At 35.0% G+C, this 12652-nt stretch overlaps 1 pseudogene across 1 annotated transcript; it reads right to left on the minus strand.

Moving 5' to 3' along the window:
* Positions 1–5821: 5821 nt before the first annotated feature.
* LOC145609328 (putative disease resistance protein RGA1) lies at positions 5822–11206 on the minus strand (annotated as a pseudogene). Its single transcript, XR_014106009.1, has 3 exons — positions 7640–11206; positions 6590–7515; positions 5822–6372 (listed from the first exon to the last, which is right to left on the minus strand). The product of XR_014106009.1 is annotated as a putative disease resistance protein RGA1 (transcript).
* Positions 11207–12652: the final 1446 nt, after the last annotated feature.

The raw sequence follows: 12652 nt of genomic DNA on the forward strand, positions 1-12652 counted from the left end.
AAGAAGAAGTGAGGAGAGGTTATGCGTTTATTTGTATATATGACTATATGAGTGCGTTTTAATAGACCAGGGTGCACATAAAATTTATAATGGAAAAAAAAATATCAAAGAACAGAGGAGATAGAAAATAAGAATTTGAAAAAAAGAAAAAAGAATTAAAATCGAGAATTAAAAAGAGATCATACTTAAAAAAAAAAAAAAAAAGAGAGAGAGAGAGAAAGAGAGAGAGAGAGAGATTCTGTAAAGAAGGAAAAAAAACATTAAAAAGAAAACAAAGAAGAAGAAGAAAAAGTAAATGGCAGGAAGTAGGAGGAAGAGGAAATGAAGAGAGTCTGTGTTTTATTTGTATATGGGTGCGTTTCAATAGATGTGCACTTAAGATTATGTACATTTGCAAGATTGACTTGAGTTGAACTTAGAAGATAACCAGAGTTTGATGTTTTTGAGTGGGCCTTGTTGTAAAAATTTGGAAAGACGTCCACAGTGGTCAAACTTATGGCGTGATCTCTATTTTTGGTGCTTTTAGAGCAACAAGGAATTTTGTGATCTCTATTTTGCCAAGTAAGGGTTTGTTCTAAGCTGAATAGAGTTGAAGTGAATTGTTTATGAGAGAAGGAAATTAGAAACTGAACTGAATTGATTGGAGTTGAAATGAATTGATTGGAGCTAAACTAGACTGAACTGAACTGAAGAGAACATGCCCTAAATTGATTGAAAGACATCATAGTAGGAAGTTTTTATTTACAAAAACCCGGAACTTATTTCATACGGAGTATGTTATTTGATTTTGACTTAACTTGAATTAATTAAACTTGAAGGTTTTCTAGTAAATTACCTTTGACAACCTTTATTTTTAAAATGGTACTGCCGAGCTTGTTAAAATTATTTTTAAACTTAGCTATTTTTGTTGTGACTATTTTCAAAGAAAAATGATACTTTCTAGGTATATAAAGTTCTAAGGGGTTACATGTAATTATGTAACTATGTAACCGGTTGTAACTTATAAGTGGTGTACGGAGTATTAATCAATTATTGACACGTGATTTTGTTACACATTTTCAAATTAAATATGACGATGTTTTCATTTTCCCATTACATTGACTAAGTTATATACGATGGGAGCTTTTTTTAGTAGAGTTAGGATCCAAAAAATGGAATTGTTTTCAATTTTGTAATTTGATTTTGATTAATATTGAACTAAATGAACTCAAAAGTTAATATGGTAAACTAAATTCAACAATAAGGTCAACAACAATAATAAGGAATCTATCAGGAACATTGAGGAGTGGAAGATGCATATATCAAGTCAATTTCAACAATCCCAAACAGTTAAGAAGATGAGAAAATATTTATGGATTATAACCAATGAAGAAATAACCAAACTTTAGATTACAATTCAAGGTCTTAAGGGAAGATGACCACCGACTAGGCAGGGTTCTCTTCAAACGCTCTCTCTCAATTCAATGGTTCTGTAAGCGGACACTAATGAACAAATTCTGCTGGTTGGACCATGGGATCAGGAAATGATCTCAACGCACACTAATAAACTCCATCAATAGAAGAAACAACATATAGTAATACACATCAGCTAGCAAGTTCAGTAATATACATACTACGAATAATTAACCTTTAATATTCTGCCCACTAATATAGCATCCAGGCAAAATGATTTTGGAGCCCTTCAAGTCCCTTCACTTTCACTCTCTGGAATAAGATTGCTCTTCATCAAATGATCTGCATTGTCATTCTTTTTTTTTTTCCCCCTTTCAAGATGTGTAAAATAGCTTTGATCAAACAGAAAGTCTCGGGTTTGTAATTTGTCTACCTCTCATTCAATAGAATAACAAGTTCTTGCCGCTATTCATTTGGGTCTCTAACTTCAATATTGGTGTATGTGTTTGTTATATCATCTGAAGTTTGGACAAAAATTCTAGCTTAGGAATTTGGAACTGATGAAGAGAACCTATGCATAATATAAAAAATAGGTTCCTTTGCAAAGAATGGAATAAGAACAATTATATTACCAAAAACTTGATTTTATGATGCTTTAATTAAGTTCCAAAAAAAAAAAAAAAAAAAAAGGAAAATTTTCTTTGGTGAACTAACTTTTTAATTTTCTAAGTGGTAAACGTTCTTAAATTTTATTATCCATGGTTAACTTAACTTTTTAATTCTAAATCAATTATAACACTAATGATTAATTTAACTAAACATTTAATTATAGTTAGTTAGTTTTTTTTTTTTTACATTTATCTTAGAAATCTTTTTTTTTTTAAAAATCACCTATTTCTCCACTTCTCCCTCCCCCGCCCCCACCCACGCCGGCGCACCAGCCGCCCAACCCTCCTTCACCGATGCGTCGTCCTCCCCCACCCTGGAAATGCCGACCTTTCCAACCCCAGCCGGCAACAGCCTTCCCCCACCCCCACCTTCTCTCTTCCCCCAACTTACACCTCCCATTTCCCCACCTAACAACCCACAGCCTTCCTCGCCCCACCTTCTCTCTTCCCCCAACTTGACACCTCCCATTTAATTTAGTCATGAGATATATTCAAATCATATTACTACTACTACTACTACTACTACTACTACTTTTAAAATCAATTATATCCTAATCTAATTATTAAATCAATTATTATCCTTTTGGAATATGCTCAAATATGTCCAAATAAATCTTTATCCAAAATTAACCACTTTAATTATGGATAATTACCAATTTAACAACTTTAAATATGGAAAATATCAAATATAACAACTTTTGAAAGATTTGATTTTATCCCAAAACAAAAGATTTTATCAAAATAAAACTGATTTTATCCCAAAATAATTTGTAAGTATCTTGAAATAATTTTTCAAAACAGATTTTTTTTTAAAACCGCAAGCCACCACTGCTGGCCACCGAGGTTGGCTAGCTGAAGCTAGCCACGGTGGCTTGTTGCCATGATAGCAGCCACTGCCAGCAGCGTGGCAGCTGTTTGTGCTGGGGCTTCAGACCACCATGCGTGGCCAGCCAAGACTAGCCACGGTCGCGCAAGTCAGCAGCACCCCAGCTGGAGCCGTGGCAGCAGCTGTGCAACCCTTGCACGCTGCTGTCACAGTCACCCTGGACCTCCGCCTTCCCCTCCCTCCCTCTAACCACGTGGTCGGCAGCTGCCGTGGCTGCGCCACCCAGCCGCGGTTGCCGACCTTAAAACTGATTTTATTTTTGTGTTTTAATTTAATTAAAAATAAAATTTATCATAATTAAATTAAATCAGTCCAAAAATTAAAATTAAATCATATTTAACTATAAATTAGGGTTTATCATAAAATTAATCCCAATTTAATTCTAGCTTTTAAAATTAAATCGATGATCATACAAAAAACATTTTTATGCATAAATTAATTCGATTAAAATTATTAAACATAAAACAATGCAAATCAAATCAAAAACAAGCACAAAAATCATATTTTAGGGCTTGGAGTTTTCGAATAATTCGAATTTAGGGTTTTAGGGTTCGAAAATTTTCGAATATATTAGGCTTAATTCGGTCCTCTTTATGGCTATTTGAGCATAATTAAATTACATCTGATTGATTCCAAAAGTTTAATCACATTAAATATAATAATTGAACCATAATTAAATTAATTTCTCCCTCTTGATTGATTATAAAATAAACATGGACATCAAATAATCGTATTATTATAATCTAACGCGTTCATGCAAGAGGCTAACTGATACCACTGTAGGAGTTTATAGGTACTACGCAGCGGAAAACAAGAATCATATTCATAAAGCACCTGATCCAAGAATCGCATATATAATACATACACAAGACACATAATCATACCGTTGATGCGTGAATTTCACGTAGCTATTTGATAGGCATATCAGGGAGAGAATAGAGCCCCAAGTGTTGCTCCTCTACTTAGTCCACGAGCTTTGAACGAGCCGTCCACCAATACTAGATTGGTCGAGTAATTGAGGAAAACTGCGATCACTACCTTTTAGGACTAACCGACCACCACGAGCCACCACCCCCACGAATCACCAAGGAGAGACGCCGAGAAGGAGAGAGCCGTGAAAGAGAGGAGAGGAGAGGAGAGTTTGAGAGTGCTAGGTCTCGTGTTTGCTAATTAGGGTTTGTTAATTGCATACATGCAAACCCTAGGCACCTAGTCTATTTATAATCTCATTATAATTAGACTAGGGCACAAAGCCCAAAACTCTCTTACCCTACTCCATATGGCCGACCATACTAGAGGATGAGGCCCATTATAGGCCTTGTCTTCTCGTGCCCGATCTAGACCCTTTGTGTGACCTTATAGGATTCGTCCAATTGGGCTTTGGCCTATTTTACTAGTCCAAAGATCGTTAGTACTATACCTCTAGCTAAGATAAAACGACGACCCAAATGTCCGGACTTAATTATCTCTATAATTTGATCCATTTATATATCTATTAATTGCACACGACAAAGACATAAATCCTTCACAACCATATTTCAGATTTCCGTGTTTTGACATAATGACATTTTACCACAAAGAACATTCTGTCCAGAATTATATTGATTATTGACTTCAAATACAACATTTTATTTGTAAGGGAAAGAAAAAGCTTAAATATGTTGAAAAGAAACAAGAGAAAAGGTAAAGCATTCTAAAATGAATTCTTGCTATCTGTTTCTAGAATGTTAGAGTGAGGCTCCGACAAACACTTCAAGAAATAATCTTTCTGCATGACAAATTGACAAGTATTTTAAAAGGGAAAATAAAAAGATTCAGTACACCTATTAGAAGCAAATCATTAAACAAGCAATATGACAAGGTTGTCGTAATAGAACAATTTCATAAAATGTAAATCTGATGGATTTCCTCTTAATTCGATGATTCCAACTCTCAAGTGGACATAATTATAAATTGGAAAATTTGACAATTACCACCTTCCGTTAAATGGCCTATGTTGCATACAGTGGGTTAGGATTAACAAAATCGAATTGTATCCAATTATGTGATTTGATTTTGACTTATATTGGACTAAGAGTCTGTTCACATTTACTGAACCGAGCTGAACTGAACTAAACTGATTGGAGCAAAACTGAACTGAACTGAACTGAACTGAGCTAAGCTGAAATGAATATTTTATGAGAGAAGGAAATTGGGAGCTGAAATGAAATGAATTGATTAGAGCTTAACTGAACTGAACTAGAGCTGAACTCAACTGAACTGAACTGAAATTAAGTAAATGAGAACAGGCCCTAAATGAACTCAAAAGTTGATATATGGTAAATTAAATCCAACAAGGTCAGAAAAATCTATCAGGATTCAGGAACATTGAGAAGTGGAAAATGCATATACAAAGTAATTTCAAGAATCTCAAACAATTTAAAAATAAGACTGTTTTTTTGGGGTATACAATTCAAGGATTTAAGGGAAGAAGAACCACCTACTACTAGGCAGGGTTCTCCTCTAACGCTCTCAAGTCTGTCGCAGTAACAGAAACTTATACGAGTAAACTCCTTGCCTTCCAATATTACAACAACAAAGCCTGTAGCTCTATGATGTTTTTGTAAATAATATCATGTCATTCTTTTTTTGTTCCCTTTCAAGATATATAAAATAGCTGGATCCAACAACAAAGTCTCGGATTTGTAATCAGTCTACCTCTCATTTAATTGAATAACTAGTTATTGCTTCTATTCATTTGGGTCTCTAACTTCCTTCATTCTAATATTGGGGCCTGTCATATCATCTGAAGTCTAGACATAAATTCTCTCTTTGGAATTTTGAACAGTTGAAGAGAACAGATATCAAAAATAGGTTGCTTTGCAAAGAATTGATTAAGAACCATTATATTACCAAATATGAATTTACAACTCTAGAGCTCAAGGGAGAAAGAGCCACCTACTAGGTAGGGTTCTCCTCAAACACCTTTAAGACAATCCCGGTAGATCTATAAACATTGACAGCTCTTTTGGGTTTATTCCCTAAAACATCATTCAGTGGACTTCTATTCTTATACTTGTACATAGTACCATAAAAGATATATTTGAGGAAATCTTGTAATTTGTAGCCTTCCAATACAGCGAAAGCAACAAAGCCTGCAACTGCTGCCATATATAGCACTTGATCTGATAAAGCACATTCTTTCATTACACCATTTCCTAGGAGCATGTAGAATAAGATGTTGAGATTCTGACATATTGGTAATCAGCCTACCCTCAGAGTGGCTATCCAGTATACTTTCAATGATCAGTTCAAGCAGCCATTGAAGTTTTTCTCACATTATTATCTTTCTCCAGTACCAGCTAGTATCATAATATATCACGCATAATACAAAGATGAGAACCAGAAAGGCTTAATGCTAAATTCACAAACCTTTTGGATTGGTAACTGTAAAAAAAAGAAAAACAAACAAAAAAAAATCACAACCATATTTCCGAGTTTCATGTTTTGACATAATGACATTTACCACAAAGAAAATTCTGTCCAAAATTATACTGATTCTTGACTTCAAATTTAGCATACTATTTGGAAGGGAAAGAAAAAGGTTAAATATGTTGAAAACAAAAGAGAAAAGGTAAAGCATTCAAAATTAAATTCTAGCTACCTGTTATTACTTGAAAGAGAAGCTAGCTTCTGGAGTAGTTATAGTGGGGCTCCTACAAACGCTTCAAGAGATAATCTTTCCGCATGACAAGCATTTTAGAAAAAAGAAAAAAATACAGAACAGCTATTAGAAGCATATCATTAAACAAGCAATTTGACAAGGTTGTTGTAATAGAACAATCTGATTAAATGTAAATCTGATGGATTTCCTCATGATTCTTATGATCACTATTCTCAAGTGGGCAATACTTATAAATTTGCATAGTTATTTACTCATTCAAACTTGCAAAAAAAAAAAAAAAAAAAAAAAAAAAAAAACAAAAACTTTGCGCAGTCATGTTTTGGATTAGACTAGCAATTGCAAAAAGGCCAAATCAATATAACAGATACTACTTGCAAAAATCTAAGTTGAACTGGAGTTTAATATATTCTCCATATTGTCAGTCCTACTATACTAGACCTCCTGGAAATTAAGAACTCCAAAAGTTTTGCATAATTGATTTACAATTGAATTCATCAATCTTGAAAAATTTTATAAACAACTGTTGAAAGGAAAATGTTTTACCTGTTGCAGCCCCACTCTTTTGTTACAGACAACCCTTTCCATTTTGTTACAACTCCCTATTTCAAGACAGACTAAATCAAAATGAAAAATTATAAGGTTTCTGAAGTTATTTCAGAAGTTACAGACAACCCTTTCCCTTTTGTTACAATTTTTCCGTGTTTGCATGACCAAAGGACGGTAATACTAATAGTACATATCACATATGCATATATACTAGTAACCCAAAATTTAAAATCCAAATGTGAATAAATGAATAATACGTGTAGACATTACCTTAGCTTTGACCTATGACCAGTTGAGTTATGATTAATATGAACACTGAGTAAACGAATTTTCCGGGCACTGATTTTAGAAGTCGGGCTCTGAAGCAAATTTAAAAATGGTGTTAAAGAGATGATAAGCAGGCATCCATTCTTCAAAAATGTTACAAAATTAAAAGTGAAAAGACGACAATAACAATAATAACCCCTATTTTATCTTTCATACCTATGTTGGGAATATGTTGGATATTTGACCAGTTAGCACCATTCTTGCTCTTGCATTCATTCATCAACTCTGGGCTACATTCCCATATATGAAGTTTGGTTAAGGAGGTGAGGTGGCGCATCTCTTCTGGCATCGTTTTCAATTTTGGACACTGCACAATAATCAGGGATTGGAGAGATGATAAACCACCTATTGATGGTGTTAGGCTTTCCAAATTATCACAACCCCAAAATTCAAGGGAATAGAGGGATGATAAGCATCCAATCCCGTATGGCAGCTTCACTACCTTTGGGAGTTTAGATAATCTCAAGTAACGGAGAGTGGGAGCAAGGTATCTCCATGGCATCTCTATGTCACTTCCCTCATCATTAACGCATCCTTCTTCAATGTTGTTGATGACATCATCTTCAACCTTCAATTCCAACTCAGATAGTTCATCCAATTTAAGAGTTTCGAGGGCAGTGAAATGCTCCCATACTCCTCGACCTGATATACTCTTCAGATTATTGCAATTATAAATTAAAAAGGAGCTAAGAGAGGACAGGCTGCCGCTTTGGAACACCTCACCCACTTCTAAGTTCAATCTCTCCATTTTCTGGTCATCGCGAATCTCAAGAAGAGAAAGATGGTGGAAAGATTGGATGGGTAGAGAATTAAGATATGCTGCGTTATCTAACGTAACTTCCCTCAATCTTCCATATCGTCCTTCCTCCTTTTGCCAAGTAGTCTCCCTCATAATTGGGCCCAGCTCTTCATTAAATCCGCGCAACAACAATTCTTGCAGTTCCGGACAGAAAGGAAAAGTTGTCAAATTTGGACAATCCCATATATAAAGGTGTGAAAGCATTGGTGCTTGTGGTGTCTCACCCTTCCCTGATTCTGATTCCGACTTCCACCATCTCTTCAAATTTGGCATATTGTGAAGCATCAGCTTTTTAAGGGATGGAAAGAATATCGACTCTCCATCTTCTGATCCACTAATAATATTACTGCTACTCTCCATATACTCCACTTGATTCAAACCATCAAATTCAAGGAGTTTCAAATGACGCAGTTGACTCATCATTGGAATATGCTCTAACCTTTTACAACCACGAATTGCTATTTGAACAAGATTTGGGAGACAAGTATTGAGATTCATCATCCAGGTTGGAAGCGTCACTCTTGGATAATCACACAACTCTAACTTTCTAAGCTTAGAGTCGGGTTGTAGGCCTTGGAGCAATTCTTCTGCATTATTACTCTCTTCTGTTTCCCACTTGTACATAATTTCCCACAAATTTCGACTTTTAAATAGCATTCCCCTTCCTACTGCATTGTATGTTACACCTTTTTTAATTATAATTTGCATAGTGCGACTATAATTGGTGAAACCATCCAAATCTTCAAGCTGACCAACACCAGTTGACCTCCAATTCCAACCAGCATTGCTTGTTTCACTTCCACTCACTACAAACATTGTCAACTTTTGAAGAGATATCATGGTATTCATCCCTGGAGGCATATGTGTTAAACTCATGCAACCATAAATATCAAGGTGCCTAAGATTAACTAATTTCCTCAACTCCCTTGGCAACTCTCCTAGATACATACATTCACACAACTTTAATGTTTGCAGGTTATAAAGCTTGGTAATGGATGAGGGCAATACAAATAGATATCTATTGTATGAAAGGTCAAAATACCTAAGATGCACCAAGTCACCTATCATGCTTGGCAACTTTAATAATCGATTTCAATTATTTAAGCGCAATACCCTTAAATATTTTACTTTTGATACACCCCGCACAAACGGTCTTAAAGAGAAATCAATATCCTCTATACATAGAAATGTACGCATCCTTTGCATATTGTTCAACTTACCAACAAGATCTTTAGGGGTACTTCCATCAATGTATACATGGCGAGTTTTCTCGTTAAAACAACTTGTACTATAAGTGCACGATAATATTTCTGTCCCTGCTACTTCTTTGGCAAGATCATGAATTAGATCATGCATTTTGCATGATACAATTTCATAAGTAGTACCTTCGGCTAATTCCACATCTTGGAAGAAGCACCTTTCCAGTAACTGCTGGAAGTACTTGTCACCTGCATCTTCAAAACTCTCCCCATTGGATGGAATAATGAAGCCTTGAGCCATCCAAAGACAGATCAAATCCTCCTTGATAATCTTGTAATCCTTGGGGAATATAGCACAGTAACTGAAGCAGCTCTTCAAATGAAACGGAAGATAATTGTAACTGATCTTCAACATAGGTACTATGTCATTGGTATCATCTTGTACAATGTTTGCCAAGTCAGTATTTTTCAAATTCTCCCACCTACACTCATCCTGATCTCGAAGAAGACTTCCCACCATCCTTATGACAAGTGGAACATTTGCACACTTTCGAACTATCTCTTTTCCAATGTCAACTAATTCTTTCTTCACTGGATGTTCCTCCGGTTTAAGTGCCATTTTAAAAAACAAATCCAAAGATTCATCGTCAGAGAGACCTTCCAATTCATGCGTCCAATGACTTCCCACAACATCAGCTACCTTTTTGGAGCGAGTTGTCACTAAAATTCTGCTGACCCTTCCACCCCCAATCAACAGATTTCTCAACTCAAGCCACTTCCTGGAATCCTCATTCCACACGTCATCCAAAACAAGGAGATATTTCTTCCTATCCAGTTCTTTCCGAAGGTTCATTTGAAGCTGCTCCAAATTCAGCTGGTCTTGCTTGATTTCAGGATTTGCAGCTGCAAGAATTTGACCAACAACCGCTTTGACATTAAAATCAATAGAGACACAAACCCACATCTTCAGAGGGAATTCCTTCACAACCATCTCGTTATTATAAACCTGTCGGGCCAGAGTGGTTTTCCCCAAGCCTCCAATCCCAACAATACTGACAACAAACAAATCCTGGTCAACAGTCTTGTTGAGTAGCATTTCCGTCACTTCTTGCTTGTCCTTCTCCCTCCCAATGACTCCATCTTCCTCGCTCAAAAAGGAATGAGTTTCCCTTGCGTTAATTCTCAACTGCTTGGCATCAAGACCAACAGGGTGTCTCAAGCCAAAGTCATATCGATGATCTTTGACAATATCCTCCAACATCCCCACTATGTTTTCAATCTCTTGAGACCAATTGAACGCAAAACGAAGTTGATTAGAGCGAGAGAAGAAAAGACATACCTCATTACACACCTTGTTGCTATTACAGGGCCTGAGTTTCTTGAGATGACCAAGGGTGGCAATCTCGTCGAACAAGTCATCGGCTCGGTAAAGAGCTTCCTTAAGCCTCCGGAGCTTGTTACGTTCAACATGGGTAAAACGGTACTGCTGATGGTGCTCTTGTTCTTCAGCATCGAGGAGCACGGCCTCGATAGCGGACATGGTGTCCTTGAGTTTGTCAAGCTGAGTTTCCAAACCCAATATAGCTTCAATTTGGTCCCAAATGGGAGAAGCTAGTTTTTCAATGACAGTTTGCACCAGTGAAAGACTTCCTGACACATCCATATCTCACTTTTGTTGGTGGAAAATAGAATGAGTTTTTGTTTCTTTTAGGAAATAGTATTGTATTTGTGGGTGAATCAGTGAATGTATTGAATATGTAAGGCAGAGGTTCTTATATTTCAAAGACTTTAATGTAGTCTGTAAGTCACGAAATTAAATAAGCTCTTCAAGATTGTACTGGTCACTCAAATTTTTGTAATCAATCATGGATACCCTTTCTTTATTCTTTTCTTTTCTTTTCTTTTTGTAGTAATTGGATGGAAACCCTTTCTTTATTCTATCCTTTTCTTTATCCTTTTCTAAAGAATGTCTAATATTTTTAAGATTCTTTTGCTAGAATGTTTACTAATATTATTATGATGAAGTCTTCCAAGATTGTTTTGCTCGGCATTTTCCCACCTTATAAAAAGTACAAGATTATTCTTATGAATAGTGTTATGTCCATTATACCCTTTAAAATGCGTATTTACATATATACCCTCATTAGTATGTATAACTTTTTAAAATGAATAGTGTTTGGACAATTATATCAGCTAAAATGTTATATTACTTATTTGCCCTCATTAATGATTATTACCTCTTTATTTTTACTCTTAAGAATAATGTGTGGACATTTATACCCCTAAATATATCTATTTATATATAATTTCTCTCGTTATGTTGCTAATAATTAAATTTGTGATGTAAGATCAAACCGAAAGAGACTCCAAATATGACTAGCTATGATGCACGCATCGCGCGCATTAGCTACCCTAGTTTATTTTTTTTTTTTAACCCAAACCGAAGAAAATATTATTAGCCTTCCAGGCAAATAAGGTCTGTTACAACAAATTAAAGATTGGAATTTGGAAGTCTGCTTTTTTTTTTTTGGAATAAAAATTTTTACTAGCTCAGATATTTACTACTAGTATATACCAGTATAGTTTTGACACAATGACTACTAATAATATTTTTTGACACAATGAAAAAAGCAAAAATGATTACTAATAATATTCATTCACGAATTTTTTTTTTTCTAAAAAAAGGTGAAAGTTTATAAGTTACTATATATTTGGGATTGATTCTCACTATTCGCAATAGTAATGAGCTGAGCTATGATGTTTTCATAACATATTTTGTTATTTTTATTAAAAGACAGTCAATTTGGGGTTAAGTTTACTACATTACTATTTTTTAGAGATAACTTTTAGTCATTGTCTATAAACTTTGTTTTTTCTAAAGAATATTCATTATTTTTCATGATTGTTTTGCTTGAGTTTTGCTATCACTAAATACAAAATACATACCCTGTTATGAAATATATAGAAATTAGAGGATTAAGAGAAGAAGGTAATAAGAGAAGTATTACTACTTTTATGTATTACTCTTGGTAATATTTTTTGTGTATCATACAAGTGAAATTACATGGCTATTTATAGTAGTAAAAACCACTATTACATTGTGGGCTATAACCTTAGAGGGTGGCAATTAGGGTTGGCTACTACATTAAATGTAATGAAGAAATTGGAGTG

The sequence above is a fragment of the Chenopodium album genome, chromosome 23 (assembly GCF_948465745.1).
Source record: "Chenopodium album chromosome 23, dcCheAlbu1.1, whole genome shotgun sequence".
NCBI lineage: Eukaryota > Viridiplantae > Streptophyta > Magnoliopsida > Caryophyllales > Amaranthaceae > Chenopodium > Chenopodium album.